The 13,562-nt window shown below is 46.5% G+C and overlaps 2 protein-coding genes across 4 annotated transcripts in view; one reads left to right on the top strand and one right to left on the bottom strand.

Annotated features, from left to right (window-relative positions):
* The window catches only part of TMEM168 (transmembrane protein 168), a 104,644-nt gene that overhangs the window by 73,908 nt on the left and 17,174 nt on the right, over positions 1–13,562 (top strand). The gene's annotated exons all lie outside the window — the stretch shown is intronic.
* Positions 11,257–13,562, bottom strand: part of LOC117673572 (uncharacterized) — a 45,605-nt gene continuing 43,299 nt past the window's right edge. For all 3 annotated transcript variants that reach the window (XM_034430996.2, XM_034430995.2, XM_034430997.2), the window contains one exon: positions 11,257–11,578. The gene's annotated coding sequence lies outside the window, so the exon portion shown is untranslated. The remainder of the gene's footprint in view (positions 11,579–13,562) is intronic.

The following is a 13,562-nucleotide window of genomic DNA, read 5'->3' as shown; positions in this document are numbered from 1 at the left end:
GTAACCGCTTACTTAGACATCCCAAACCAGCTCTCTGAGTGGTTCCGAGTAGCAATAAAAGTTGACAGTGGATTGCATGCCAACAACATGAGAGAGCGACCAAACACGAAAGAGTGGGGGCAACCCGACCTGAAACCGCCCAGCCAATGGGGAACCACAGCACCACGGCAGACCCCAAAACCAGCCCTTCCTCAAAGCCTGCTGAAGTGCTACAGATGTCGGGGGAGGGGCCACATGGCATCTGCATGCACGACCCCAGCCCCGAGGCCTAGGCCAGAGCCACCACCCAGGGCACAGCTGGAACAAGGCCCCAAACGAGCCACCAACACATCCTGGAGGTCCCTCCAGGCTGAAGAGGTCCCTTCCCACCCAGCTGAAGGGGGGGGGAACACCAGGCAACTATGACCAGTTGCCAGAATCCTCTAATAGCGAGGACGAGGGCGAAAATGACCCAATGGTGAGGGGACCAGTCCACCCTTTCGTTTTCCCAATATGCCTCACAGCCCCAAAAACGGGGACCCAGGGGGCCTTTCAAGCCCTGATAGACTCAGGCTGCACTAGATGCTTGATCAACCTAACCACAGTCCTGAAACTGGGGATTAGAGCAAAAAGACTGACCCACCCAATCCGGTTCAAACAGGTTGATGGGTCCCTAATGGGGGGAGCCTATGCCACTCACCTGACCGAACCAGTGAGGCTAGAGCTAACGGATCACTGGGAAGTAATTCGATTCGTAATAGCCCCCAAAATGACAGATCCAGTCATACTGGGACTCTCCTGGCTAGACAAGTGTGGACCAACCATCTGGTGGCAAGAGGGTACCCGCAGACTGAGAATAGCAAGGGGGCCCCTACCCCTCCCACACCAGCGAGCAGAAATACTGCCCATGCAGGGAACCCTCCAAAAGAGCACACCAGAACTGGCAGCCACATCTGACAAAACCCCAGAGACCAAACAGATCCCGAGGGAATATCAGGACCTTGCAGAAGTATTCAGCGAGGCCGAGTGCAACGTCCTGCCTCCCCACCGCGAGGCAGATTGTGCCATCGAAATCATCCCTGGGGCAAAACTACCCAAGTCCAAACTGTATGCCATGACACTTTGGGAAATGCAAGAAATGCGCAACTACATAGACAAAAACTAGAAAGGGGGTTCATCGAGCCAGCCAAACCACGGGTCACAGCACCAGTCCTCTTCAAAGAAAAAAAAGATGGGACTATGAGATTGTGTGCCGACTTTCGAGACATTAATGCAGTGTGTGTACACAACCTATATCCCCTCCCCCTCATGAAGGACATGCTATCTCACCTGGCCAAAGGAAAAGTCTTCATCAAACTAGACCTCAGAGAAGCATACTACCGAGTACGCATCAGGGAGGGAGACAAGTGGAAAACAGCGTTCAACTGCCCCTAGGGAGCTTCCAATTCAAGGTGATGCCTTTCGGACTGCAGGGAGCCCCAGCGGTGTTCATGCAATTAATAAATGAGGTGCTGCATGAGCACCTCTACAAGGGGGTTCTCGTCTACCTAAATGATATCCTCATTTACACTGAGACCATGGACGACCACATACCCCTTGTCCGCCAGGTACTGGAAAAACTTCTGGCAGCCAACCTGTATGTCAAACTGTCAAAATGCGAGTTACACCATGCACGGCTAGATTACCTGGGTTATCAAGTGTCAAATGAGGGAATAGAGATGGATCCAACCAAAATGCAAGCAGTCCTAGGCTGGCAACCCCCTCGCACCCGTAGACAGCTACAAAGCTTCCTAGGGTTCATGAACTTCTACAGGCAATTCATCCCCTCCTTTGCGAAGATTGCTAAACCCATGACGGACCTCCTAAAGACAGGGAGCCCAGGAACAAAACCCCACCCGCGACAACCTCTGCAGTGGGACCTAACCTGCCAAGAGGCATTTGAAACACTAAAAGAAATGTTTGCGAAGGAACCGGTGTTGAAGCATCCTGAACCCGAACAACCCTTCGTCATCCAAGCAGATGCCAGCGACGTGGCAGTTGGAGCAGTGCTATTTCAAAGAAATAGTCAAGGAAATCTACAATCCTGTGCCTACACCTCCCGCAAGCGGGAGACGATGGGCAGCATGGGAAAAGGAGGCATTCGCAGTGAGATGGGCACTGCTAACCTGGCTATACCTGCTGGAAGGGGGCCAGAAACCGTTCGAAGTCTGGACTGACCACAAAAACCTGAAGGCCCTGAGGACCCCGCGAAAACTATCGCCCAAACAAGTCCGTTGGGCTCAATACTTCAACTACTTAAACTTCGTGCTAAAGCACGTTCCAGGGGGGAGGAACTTTCTAGCCAATGCCCTCTCCCGCATGCCCCAGTACAAATGTGAGCGGGAGCAGGTAGTGGACGCCATCGTTCCCCTTACCCAAATAGTGGGCCAAGTAACCACCAGACGACAACGCCACGACCGGCACAACCAACCAACAAGTGAGCTAACGGCAAAACTCAAAACTGAATTGCTGGCAGACCCCTGGTTCTGAGACAATCAACACATCCTGACAAAAAGGGATAACCTCACATGGAAGGGGAAAAAGCTCTATATCCCGGAATCCTTACGCACCCTGATCGTCCAGAGGAGCCACGATGCTAAACCGGCAGGCACTTCAGATTCCTAAAGACTTTACACTTAGCACGAAGGCAGTTCTGGTGGCCCAGCACAAAGAAAGACGTGGACAGTTATGTGAAAAGTTGCACCATCTGCGCCATGATGAAGAAGCAACCAGGAAAACCTCCCAGACTGCTACAATCAGTAGCAGAGCCTACAAGACCATAGGAGGAGATTGCAATGAACTTTATAGTGGAGTTGCCAAAAAGTGGGGAAAACACAGTGATCTGGACTGTAATAGATTTATTTTCCAAACAGGCACACTTCATACCCTGCAGCAGATTACCCTCAGCCCACCAGTTGGCCAAACTGTTCCTGTAACACATCTACTGCCTCCATGGAGTACAAGAAGAATTATCTCTGACAGAGGAGTCCAGTTCACAGCAAAGTTCTGGAGGGAGTTCCTATGGTCCATTGGGTCATCCCAGGGCCTTAGCTCAGCCTTTCATCCAAGCACCAATGGGGGGGCAGAGAGACTGAATGCCATGGTAGAGCAGTACCTGAGATGCTACGTGAACGATCAGCAGTCCAATTGGGCGGACCTCCTGTCTTTCACTGAGGTTGCGTATAATAATGCTGTTCACAGTAGCATGGGGCTAACCCCGTTCAAGGTAGTGAGCGGCATGGACTTTGTCCCAATGCCTGAGTACCCAAGGGAGCTCCCCTCCTCAGTCAGCTTGACCAATTGGATGGCAACACTGAAAGCAATCTGGGAGAATGTCAAGAAAGCGCTAACTAAAGCAGCACAAACTTATAAGAAACAGGCAGACAAACACCGAGCTCCCCAAAGGCCATTTCAATTGGGGGAGAAAGTTTACCTCTCCACAAAATATTTGAGGTTAAAACTCCCTAGCAAGAAATTGGGGCCAAAGTTTATGGGACCATTCCCCATAGTAAAGATAATCAACCCGGTTACGGTGCAATTGAAGTTGCCCCGACTGCTAGGGAAGATACACCCGGTATTCCATAGTAGCCTCTTAAAACCCATGGTCAGATTGACCCTGAGGCCACTACCCCATGAGCCCCCAGACCCCGTGGTCATAGGGGGCCAGACCCATTATGAGGTGCAGCAAATCCTCAATTCAAGGTGGCACAGGAGACAACTCCAATATTTAATCAAGTGGAAGGGCTACCGCTTATCAGAGGCATCTTGGGTAAAGAGTCGAAACATCCAGGCTGATCGCCTTATAGCCAAATTTCATGCAGAAAATCCAAACAAGCCAGTTGGGGGGTCATGTCCCTAAACTCTACATCTGTAGTCAAATTGTTTTGCTTTGTGCAGGTCGTCCTTGGGAAGTGAGGGGAGCCGAATGCCAACTTGCAAAGCTTTCAAGTTGCCATGAGCGGGAGGGAGGGAGAACTGATAGAGCTGATTGATTTCCCTAACTGGAGTTACATTCCATACATGCTTCCTTACCGCAATCAGAAGGAGGGTGTTGATTTTCACAGCCAGCCAAAGTGGTTAATTGGAGAATGTGATTTATGACATGGCCAGGGAAGAGGGGAGAGACAGGGTCATAGGGGAACGTAAATCTACATGGGATTAGTTCTAACTGCATCCGAATAATGCCAAAATGGTGCTCCTAATAAATGACTGTATTTCTTTTGAAGTTTGGCTCATGACTCATGAATTAATTAGGGCATCTTTCAGAAACTTCACACCTGCAATTCAAGCCCCCACCCCTGTAATCGACCTGGCCCACTCTCCCCGCCTTTCCTGGCAGAGAGGAGAGGTGGCCTGAAACGGGGGCGGGGGTGTTGAGAAGACCACGAAGACACTCCACTGCTGGCTGTTTCAAGGGTGGGAAGGCGGGCCATCAGGCTGTAGATTGCCGCGCACCCCACTCGATCCCAAAGAACACCCCAGTGCCAACTAAAAAGCTGGGCTCCCCGAGGGCTCACGAAATGGCATTAAAGAGAGCAGAGGTCATTGAGTTCCCCTGGTGATGAGCCTGGAGTTGTTTTGTTTTGTTTTCAGTTGTGATTTGGTATAAAGAAAGACAGAGTCCAGGCATTTACCTCAATAAGCTTTAAACGTTTATTCAGCTGAATAAAGATGGGCCTACCTTAGCAAGGGAGAACCCTGAACACATTTGAAACTTATATTTATATATTTGCTACATTGTCCACTTCTCCACCCAGAAGCACTGGCACACTTCATCCAGACAAGCTGGCACATTTTAGATAAGTACAGAAATAGCCATCCACTGCCCTTGGGAGATCCTCCAAAGACATTGTGTGTCATCTCAGGGACTTTGGGTGTTTCCTGATGAACTTTCCATGACCTTGAAGGCCTGCAGGGGCAATGGGGACATTGGCACATATGCTCCCTCAAGACTTTCAATAGAAACATTAGATTCCTGGTCAACAGAGCTCTGACCAAGGCCCCATGGAACCTGACTCTGAGCTACACTGACAATAATGAAGACCCCTTGGTAACTCAGGATGCTCCCCCATAACCATCCCCATAGAACTTGAGGTGCCCTTCGTGCAGAATAAACAGGATTTGACTGCTCTTTTGGACTCCGGCTGTACCAGATGCCTGGTCAGCCCTAGAGTGGGGAAAAAGTGGGACTGTGCCTTAGAGAATTTATTTATTTATTTAATTTGTATACCGCCCTTCTCCCAAAGGGGACTCAGGGCGGTGAACAGCCAAAATTAAAAAACATACAAATACAAAAGTTAAGATAATTAAAAAGAATTAAATCATTAGCTTCCCAATTTAAAACTCCCAAGTCCATAAAATTTAAAATCCCAATTAAGAACCATTTAGGCTAGGCTGGCTTGGTGGAATAAAAAGGTCTTCAGGGCTTTACAGAAGGTCCGGAGGTCCGGGATCAGTCGTATTCCAGGAGGTAGCTCATTCCACAGGGCAGGTGCCCCCACAGAGAAGGCTCTCCCCCTGGGGGCCACCAGCCGACATTGCCTGACCGATGGCACCCTGAGGAGGCCCTCTCTGTGACAGCGTATTGGCCGGTGGGAGGTTATCGGTAGCAGCAGGCGGTCTCGCAAATATCCTGGCCCTAAGCCATGGAGCGGTTTAAAGATGAGAACTAACACCTTAAAGCGCACCCGGAAGACCACCGGGAGCCAATGCAGCTTGCGCAGGAGAGGTGTTACATGGGAGCGCCACGTCGCTCCCATAATCACCCGCACGGCCGCATTCTGCACCAGCTCTGGAGCCTCTGGGTGCTCCTCAAGGGGAGCCCCATGTAGAGAGCGTTGCAGTAGTCCAGGCGTGATGTGACGAGGGCATGAGTGACCGTGCACAAGGAGTCCCGATCCAGAAAGGGGCGCAACTGGCATATCAAGCAGACCTGATGTAAGAGAATGTAAGATACCTGTAGCTTTCTGCCAACTAGATGGAACTATGGCAGGAGGAGCCCCTACAACATTTGTCACTGAACCAGTGGAGAATGTGGCACACTGAGACTTAATGTTTTATCATGACCCTGGCAATAGAGAGACCACTAATCCTAGGCATGGCTTGGCTTTTAAAGTAGAACCCTTATGTGAATTGGAGGAAGCGGATTCTAAACTTCAGGCGGCGAGACTGTGGGGAGTCCCCAAAAGGGGTCCTGGCTGATCCCACGCTGCCTATTCCCATCCCAGACCTGGAAGCAGCTTAAACGTTTCTTGGGGTTTGCAAACTTCTATTGCCAGTTCATGCCTTCTTTTCCCAAAATAGCCCTCCCCATTACAAACTTGTTAAAAATGAAAGGGGAGAGTAAGCCTAAACCCAGCCAACCTTTAAAATGGTCTATGGCGTGTGCCAGGCTGCTTTTGAGAAATTATGACAGCTGTTCACTGCCAAAGTGGTGCTGAAGCACCCAGACCCAAATGCCTCTTGTCATTCAAGCAGATGCCAGCGATACAGCAGGGGGGCTGTATTACCACAGGAAAATGAACAGGGGGCTTTACAACCCCATGTGTACACTTCAAGGAAACTCTCAGAAACAGAGTGGTGATGGGCAGTATGAGAAAAAGAAGTTTACATGGGACAATGGACACTCCTGACCTGGGTACATAAATTTTTCCTAGAAGGAAGCAAAATCCCCTTTGAAGTTTGGATGGACCATAAAAATTGGGACACCCCTACGAAATTGTCCCCCAAACAGGTCCACTGGGCACAGTTCTTTAACTGGTTCAACTTCATTTTATGCCGGGGTGTCAAACTCAATCCCATTGCGGGTCACATCAGGATTTTGTTTGCCCGCGGTGGGGGGCATGGCCTGGTCATCACAGCTAACTGAGTCGGTGTGACCAGGGTGGGCCAGGGCAGCACAGGTCGGTCCCTCACCAGGACAGCCCCACAGGACAACTCGGAGCCTATCGCGGGCTGGATCCAGCCCATGGGCTGCATGTTTGATATGTCTGCCTTATGCTATATCACGGGGGGGTCGTAATTTTTTAGCGGATGCTTTATCTTGAGTGCCACAATACAATAGTGTTAAGCTGCAGCTCATCCAGCCAGTTATCCCTTCAAAACAAATAGCAGCTCCAGTTATCATAAGAGCTCGAGCAAAGCAGCCAAAAACCACACCTAACAAAGTAATTGAAACACTGAAAATAGCCCTAAAAGATGACAACTAGTTTAAAAATCATAAAAATGAATATGTGAGGGCTTTGCATAGGTTGGAGGGAAACTACATTCCTAAGAGCTAATGAGCTTTAGTCCTGGAGAAAAGCCATGTTTCAAAAACAGCAGGGCATTTTGGGTTTCATACAGTTTCCCTCCAACCTATGCAAGGTTGCTACAAGGGAAGAATTCATTGCCATGCCAGAACTGCCCCAAAGCACGCCAGAGACTCTCATTGGCTGACTTGATCACCCAACTACAACACACCTGGCCCGTGATCCATAAAGCACTAGATGACTTCAATCTAGACAGAAGTCCAAAATACTGGGGCCCAAATATATTGGCCCATTTCCCATTTGTAAAATCATCAACCCTGTCACAGTACAGCTAAGACTTCCCAAAAATCTCAGACAAATCCATCCAGTATTTCATCGCAGGCTGTTGAAGCTGGAACTAACTCGTTCATTACGGCCGGAGCCAGGAACCCCCACCCTGATCGAAGGGGAACAGCATTTTGAAGTTAAAGACAGTTTTGACTCCTTGCAAGCACAGGGAAAAAATCCAATACCTCTTTGCCTGGAAACATTTCCCCCCTTCTGAAACCGATTGGGTGGATGCGCGGCATGTGCATGCACCTAAACTACTCCAGAGATTCCATAACCAATAAACCATGGAACACTAACTAATCTCTATCTCTTTCCAGGGCTAATGTCCCTGTGAAGGAGGGCAGCATATCAGGTTGCCCTCCCCATCACTTGTGCTGCAGCATGCCACAATCCTGAGAGAGAGGAGGATGGGGAGGAAAGGGGGTCTGTTGTAAAGTGGGAAAGGGTGGGGGAGACCAGCATGGATAGGAAGCAGAGTTGTGAACCAGTATCATCTGGTTCAATTTTAAGGACTTTGGAGTGCTCAGGACCTGGGAATGGATTGTTAAATGCTTCTCAAAACGTTCAGCTACCATCCTATTGGGCACAGATGAACTGGTCAAAAGGGGGAGGGCTAAGGGTTTGGAACAGTGTAGCAATTTGTGTGGGTTTTCTTCGGATCTGGCCTCACTTTCTGTCAGGTCCCATAGATTCCTATAGGGACATTTTTGTCATTCTGGTGGGGGGGAGGAAGCTTGGGTGGGGGTCTCTGTATGGGATTTGTTTCTTTTCCTTGCTGTAACTTTCGGGACCTTGGGAGGCGGGAAAGAAATGTGCCTTGAGCCAGCTGCCTTATCTCATCTCTGGAGAAGAGCAGCAGTGTTGCCTTGGAGACCGGCATTTATCACCTCAGCCTGAGTTTCCCAAAACACCTTCACACCTCGGGATTGGCTCAATGATGAATTGGACTTTGGGAGGGGATCTGTCTGCAATGGTTTAATCTAACATTTTGAATGGGAAAACTTTGTTTCTGCCAGTGGTGGGATTCAAATTTTACTACCGGTTCTGTGGGCGTGGCTTGGTGGGTGTGGCTTCATGGTCATGTGGGTGGGTGGCCATGGCTGGGTGGGCATGTGACGGCCATGGCCAGCTTGATGTCACTCGTGTCAAGAGGCGCCTTGCCTGGCCTCTCCTCACCTCAAAGGCCTCAATGACATACAATTCCCCTGTCTTATTTATTTACTGCTACTGAACATCCAAAATACACTATTTAATTCTATGTATATATGCCATATGTGTACATACATATTACATAGTATAGAGTGTGTCTAGGCACACAAAGAGATATATTATCTATTATATATACTGTATGTGTATGTACACACACACAAACATTCAACCTCACTTACTGAATTTGGAAAAACATCCCCAAAGTCCACTTTCTGCCACACATTTAACTATAATTTCTGTACATTAGAACATTACACACGCCTTCAGATGTTCTTCCAAAGCCTGCACATGACTGTTAGAGCCAGGAGATGTCATGGATTGAGTAAAATGTGGTGAAACTCACTTAACAATGCTCTTACTTAGCAACCAAAATTTTGGGCTCAATTGTGGTCATAAGTCAAGGACCGTCCTCTGCATGGCAGCCTTGTCCTAGTAAACTCCTTCTCCTTTCTGGCAATTTTCCTCTCTGTTAGAGGCACCAAAATAATCCAGACGATAAAAGGTTTCCTGCTGGAGCAGAGGGTTGGACTAGATGGCCTCCAAGGTCCCCTTCTAACCCTGCTATTCTTTGATTCTGTAAGGAACTCCTGCTGGAGCAGGGGGTTAGACTAGATAACCTCCGAGATCCCTTCCAGCCCTAGATTGCTGTGTTGTTTCAAAGCTTTTTCTAAAGCCACATCTAATGCCAGGGTTTGTGGTCCTTCCTTCCTCTCCTTTTTTTCTCTCTGTCTCCCTCCCTCCCTCCCTCCCTCCCTTCATGTATCTATTTATCCATCCATCTATCCATCCCTCCATGCAAGTATGTCATTCACTTTCCCCTCCCCCCTCCCTATCTTTCTCTTTCTTTTTCTTTATTTTTGTCTCTTTCTCTTTCTTTCTTTTCTATTACTTCTCTTTCTTTCTTTGCTTTCTCTCTCTCTCTCTCTCTCTCTCTCTCTTTCCCTGCCTTCCCTTTCTCCTTCCCTCTCTCCTTCTAAGGCTAGGATACCCACCCAAAACAAAAACTCCTTTGGATGAAGCCATTGCCATCCGGCTTATTCAACCCAATACACACGTGCGCACACACATGCACTCAAACAAACTTCTGTGATGGTAAGCTGCAAAGTGCAAACTAACAAAAACTTTTCTTTTTTTTTTGCAATGCTTGTTTTTCTCAGCCCCAGCCCCCAAGGGTTTCCCAATGTTTTCCTCTCCTTCCTCACAGCCCAGGGCTGCAAAGGGGGAAACCTTAGGTGCTATCAAAGAGGATCCTGGGTGCTGCACTCTAGGGAAATGAGAAAGGGAGCTGCTGGCAGGAGGGAAAGGCAGGCAAAGAGAAAAGGGGGCTTCCTTCCCTCATGCTGGCTGCTCTGTTTCTCCTCCCCATTAAAGAGGATCCTGGGCGCTGCGCTCAATGGGGAAATGAGAAAGTCACTCACTCACCCAGGCAGATCAGGGCAGCTCAGCTGGGCCACTCGGATACAGCCGAAGGCAGGCAAACTGGCTGGCCCTCAGAGACCTTGTGGTCGAGGCAAGTGAGGAAGCCAGACGGAGAGCAGCAGAAGCTATGGCGGGCAAGCAGAGTAGATAAGAAGTGACTGGGCAAGGTGGGCAGGGCCAGCCAGAATTTTTACTACCGGTTTGCCTGAACCGCCCAGAAACAGTTGAATCCCACCACTGATTTCTGCCTACATCTCTTGCTATCATAATCTTCCAATAAAAGTTGCTTTTGAGATGGTTTTTGTTTCAAGAGTTCTGCTTTCTTGAGAAGATTGGCGAGGCAGGACCTTACAATTTCACTGCCTCCAGTTGTCTGTAGTAAAAGAACCTTGTAATCTGATGGAATCAAGCATCTTTCTTTCCTAGAGAGCCAGCTATGGCAGGGCTGACAGTGATTCTTGACATTTTCCTACTAATCATTTCTCAAGATTACCATAAAACTCAATGTATCTCATTATTAGCAGTTACATAAAAGTAGAGAAATCTATAGTTACCATAATTATTAGTTATTATTATTAGTTCAATTTATATGCTGCCTTTCTCTGGAGACTCAGGGCGGCTAATAAACTTAAAGCTATCTCATGAATCATTTCACATTAATAGAGTTTGATATCCGTATCTTGAAACAAAAAGAGTTGTCTTCAGAAATGCCTGTCCTGAAAGGTTACATATATGTTCCATTCATTATTGTTTATTAAATATGTTCTTTTTTAAAAAAAAGATACATATAACAATGGTAGACAATATCTGCTTCATTACATAGCTTTTCTGCTAAGCAGATATGTACTGTAAATGTAATTTTCTCCTGAGCTTTGTGTTAGATGTCTATAGCATTGGTACCGATATGCATTCTATAAAATGTACAGTATATGAAAGAAATAGTATCAATTCAAGAAACAAGAATTAAACCACTAATTTTCATTATCATTTCAAAAAAGAAGTCTTGAAATAATTAGAAATGTCTCAGATCTATTCTTCCATGCAGTGATTTATTTCAGTTCATGATTATATAACTTCTTCTTGTGTCTCGTTGCATTGTGACAAGCAATAAGATGCACATGATGTAAATATACTATTATAAAAAGGTTTGCTGTCAACACAGATTGCATTCTTTTTCTGTTCTAATATAATTGATCAAATACTTGATGATGCTGATTGTTCCTTTTCTTATAAACAAGTTTCCTTTGTGCCCACAAACAGCTGTGTTTATCCTCTATGAATTTATACCTTTATTATGTTGTCATCACATTGTGAAACAGCACTGCACAAATCCTAAGAATTCTTCTTAACATCTGGCAAAAAGAAAACATATTTTTAGGAACAAAATTATAATCCTAATATATTCTGAAACTGTCAAAGGAGTTTTATTAGATTTGCTTTTTTAGGATTTCATCTATTCTTTTTAAACTTCACTAAAATACTAGAAAAAAGGTCTATTACCTAGATAAAATTAAAACAAGTCATTGTATCTGCAAGATTCAAGCCATATTTATAAGTACATCACTATTCTTAATTAAAAAAGGTATGAGAAACAAGCATAGAAGGATGTCTAGGATTGATTGATTGATTTGCCATCCATCTTCCCAATAAGACATCATAATATAAAGCTGCTCATAATTTTAATTATTAAAAGGTGAAATGAATTAAAAAGGAAACGAGCTATTTACAAATTTCAGTTAAAAATGTACAGGTGATATACACAACATTCTGTTCATGTCTTAAACTATTAGGAATTCTCACTGTTATATCGAATTTGTATCTGCATACTTTAAGCATACTTTTTTAAACTGCACTTTTGTCACCCCTTTTCAGAACTTCTACAAATGTCACATTTCAGTTGGAAAATAGGCTGCTTTGAGCATTTCAGGACTGCTTGGCACTCAGAATATTTCCAAAATGCTCAAACCAACAGAATTCATGCATGAAAACAGGGTTTGAAATTCAGAAGAGTTCTTGTTAAAAATATTTTGGACATCTTTAGCTGCAACTATGAACCAGATTAGAAATCAAATTAATAACTAATAATCATGCTAGTTTTTTTACTACCCTGTAATCCCTTAATTCGGGATAAAGTCAGGGTGACTGAATAGAGCTGAGCCAGATGCCCTTCCTGATGCAGCAGATATTTTCTCTTTGCATCCTGAGAAAGAAACATCTGTGGCTGTTTAGGATTGAACTCTCAACCTTATGAGTGGGAAGCAAGCATTTTCATCACTAGGCCACCATGTCAGTCAATAATCTTGCTAGTAATTGATCGAATTTTATTTTGAAAAACAAATTGCAGAACCTTTCAATACTATTTTTGGCTTCATAAATAATCATCTTCACAGCTCTGTGAAAAACAGCTATTCCAATTCCATTTCCCCCCTCCCAACATATATTATACACAAAGGAATTTGAAACCCTTGTTAAGTATTGTCATGCATTATGAAAACACAGATCTCAGGAATCCAGACATTGCACTAGGGGAGCGAGCTAGTGATTTATACATTAATAATGCCTATTTTGAAGGAATGATAACCAGTATCAATTCAGAAGATTGCTTTTACATCCCTTCACTGGACTTAAATTCTACACATTTGGTTGCCAAAATAGATCTTGTTTTATACTTGTTAGATCGGCGCAGGGAAAGGAAGACGCGACCAGTGTTGGTCCATTCAGTACCTTTATTTCAGCTCTGAATGAAGGCGGACGGCTGTGCTGCCGGAGCTCTTTTATACGCTTCGGCAGACTCAGCCGTCCAATGACAGCTGTTTGAATTTCCCGCTGGTGGATTAGCCAATCCCCGGCGGATGTCCTTATAAGGACATAACACCCCTCTCCTCCTAGTTCAAAGTCTATCTATCAACACTAATGAATGTCACGTAGTCACGCAGGTAGGCGGGCCGCTTGATGGTCCTGGCTGACCTGCGCAGTTCCATTTGGGTTTCGCCACTGGCTGAGGCAGGCGGAGCTCCTGTCCCCTCCGGCTCTCGACCCGGAAGGGTCTGGGGTCCGGCCGTCAAGTGTGCGGGCCCTGTCCCAGCACCTCCGGCCGCATCGTCTGGATTTACCCGCTGGTGGCACTGGTCCTTCCCCTGACCGGGATCCCTGGAACCTCGCGGCTGGGCATCGCTGTTGACCCGGGGGTGACAACTGATGTCCGGTAAGTCCATTTTATTCTCCTTTGCCCCTTGCGGCTTCTGTTGGTGGGTCTGTTGTCTCAGTTGCTGCTGCTGCTGTTATTGTTGTTGTTGTTGTTGTTGCGTGTCGGCTTGTTGTGGTGGGTGGCCGACC

Source organism: Pantherophis guttatus, chromosome 7, assembly GCF_059756535.1.
Source record: "Pantherophis guttatus breed Tessera chromosome 7, ASM5975653v1, whole genome shotgun sequence".
NCBI lineage: Eukaryota > Metazoa > Chordata > Lepidosauria > Squamata > Colubridae > Pantherophis > Pantherophis guttatus.
The sequence above is the reverse complement of the archived record's forward strand: the minus strand, read 5'-3'. Positions and strand labels throughout refer to the sequence as shown.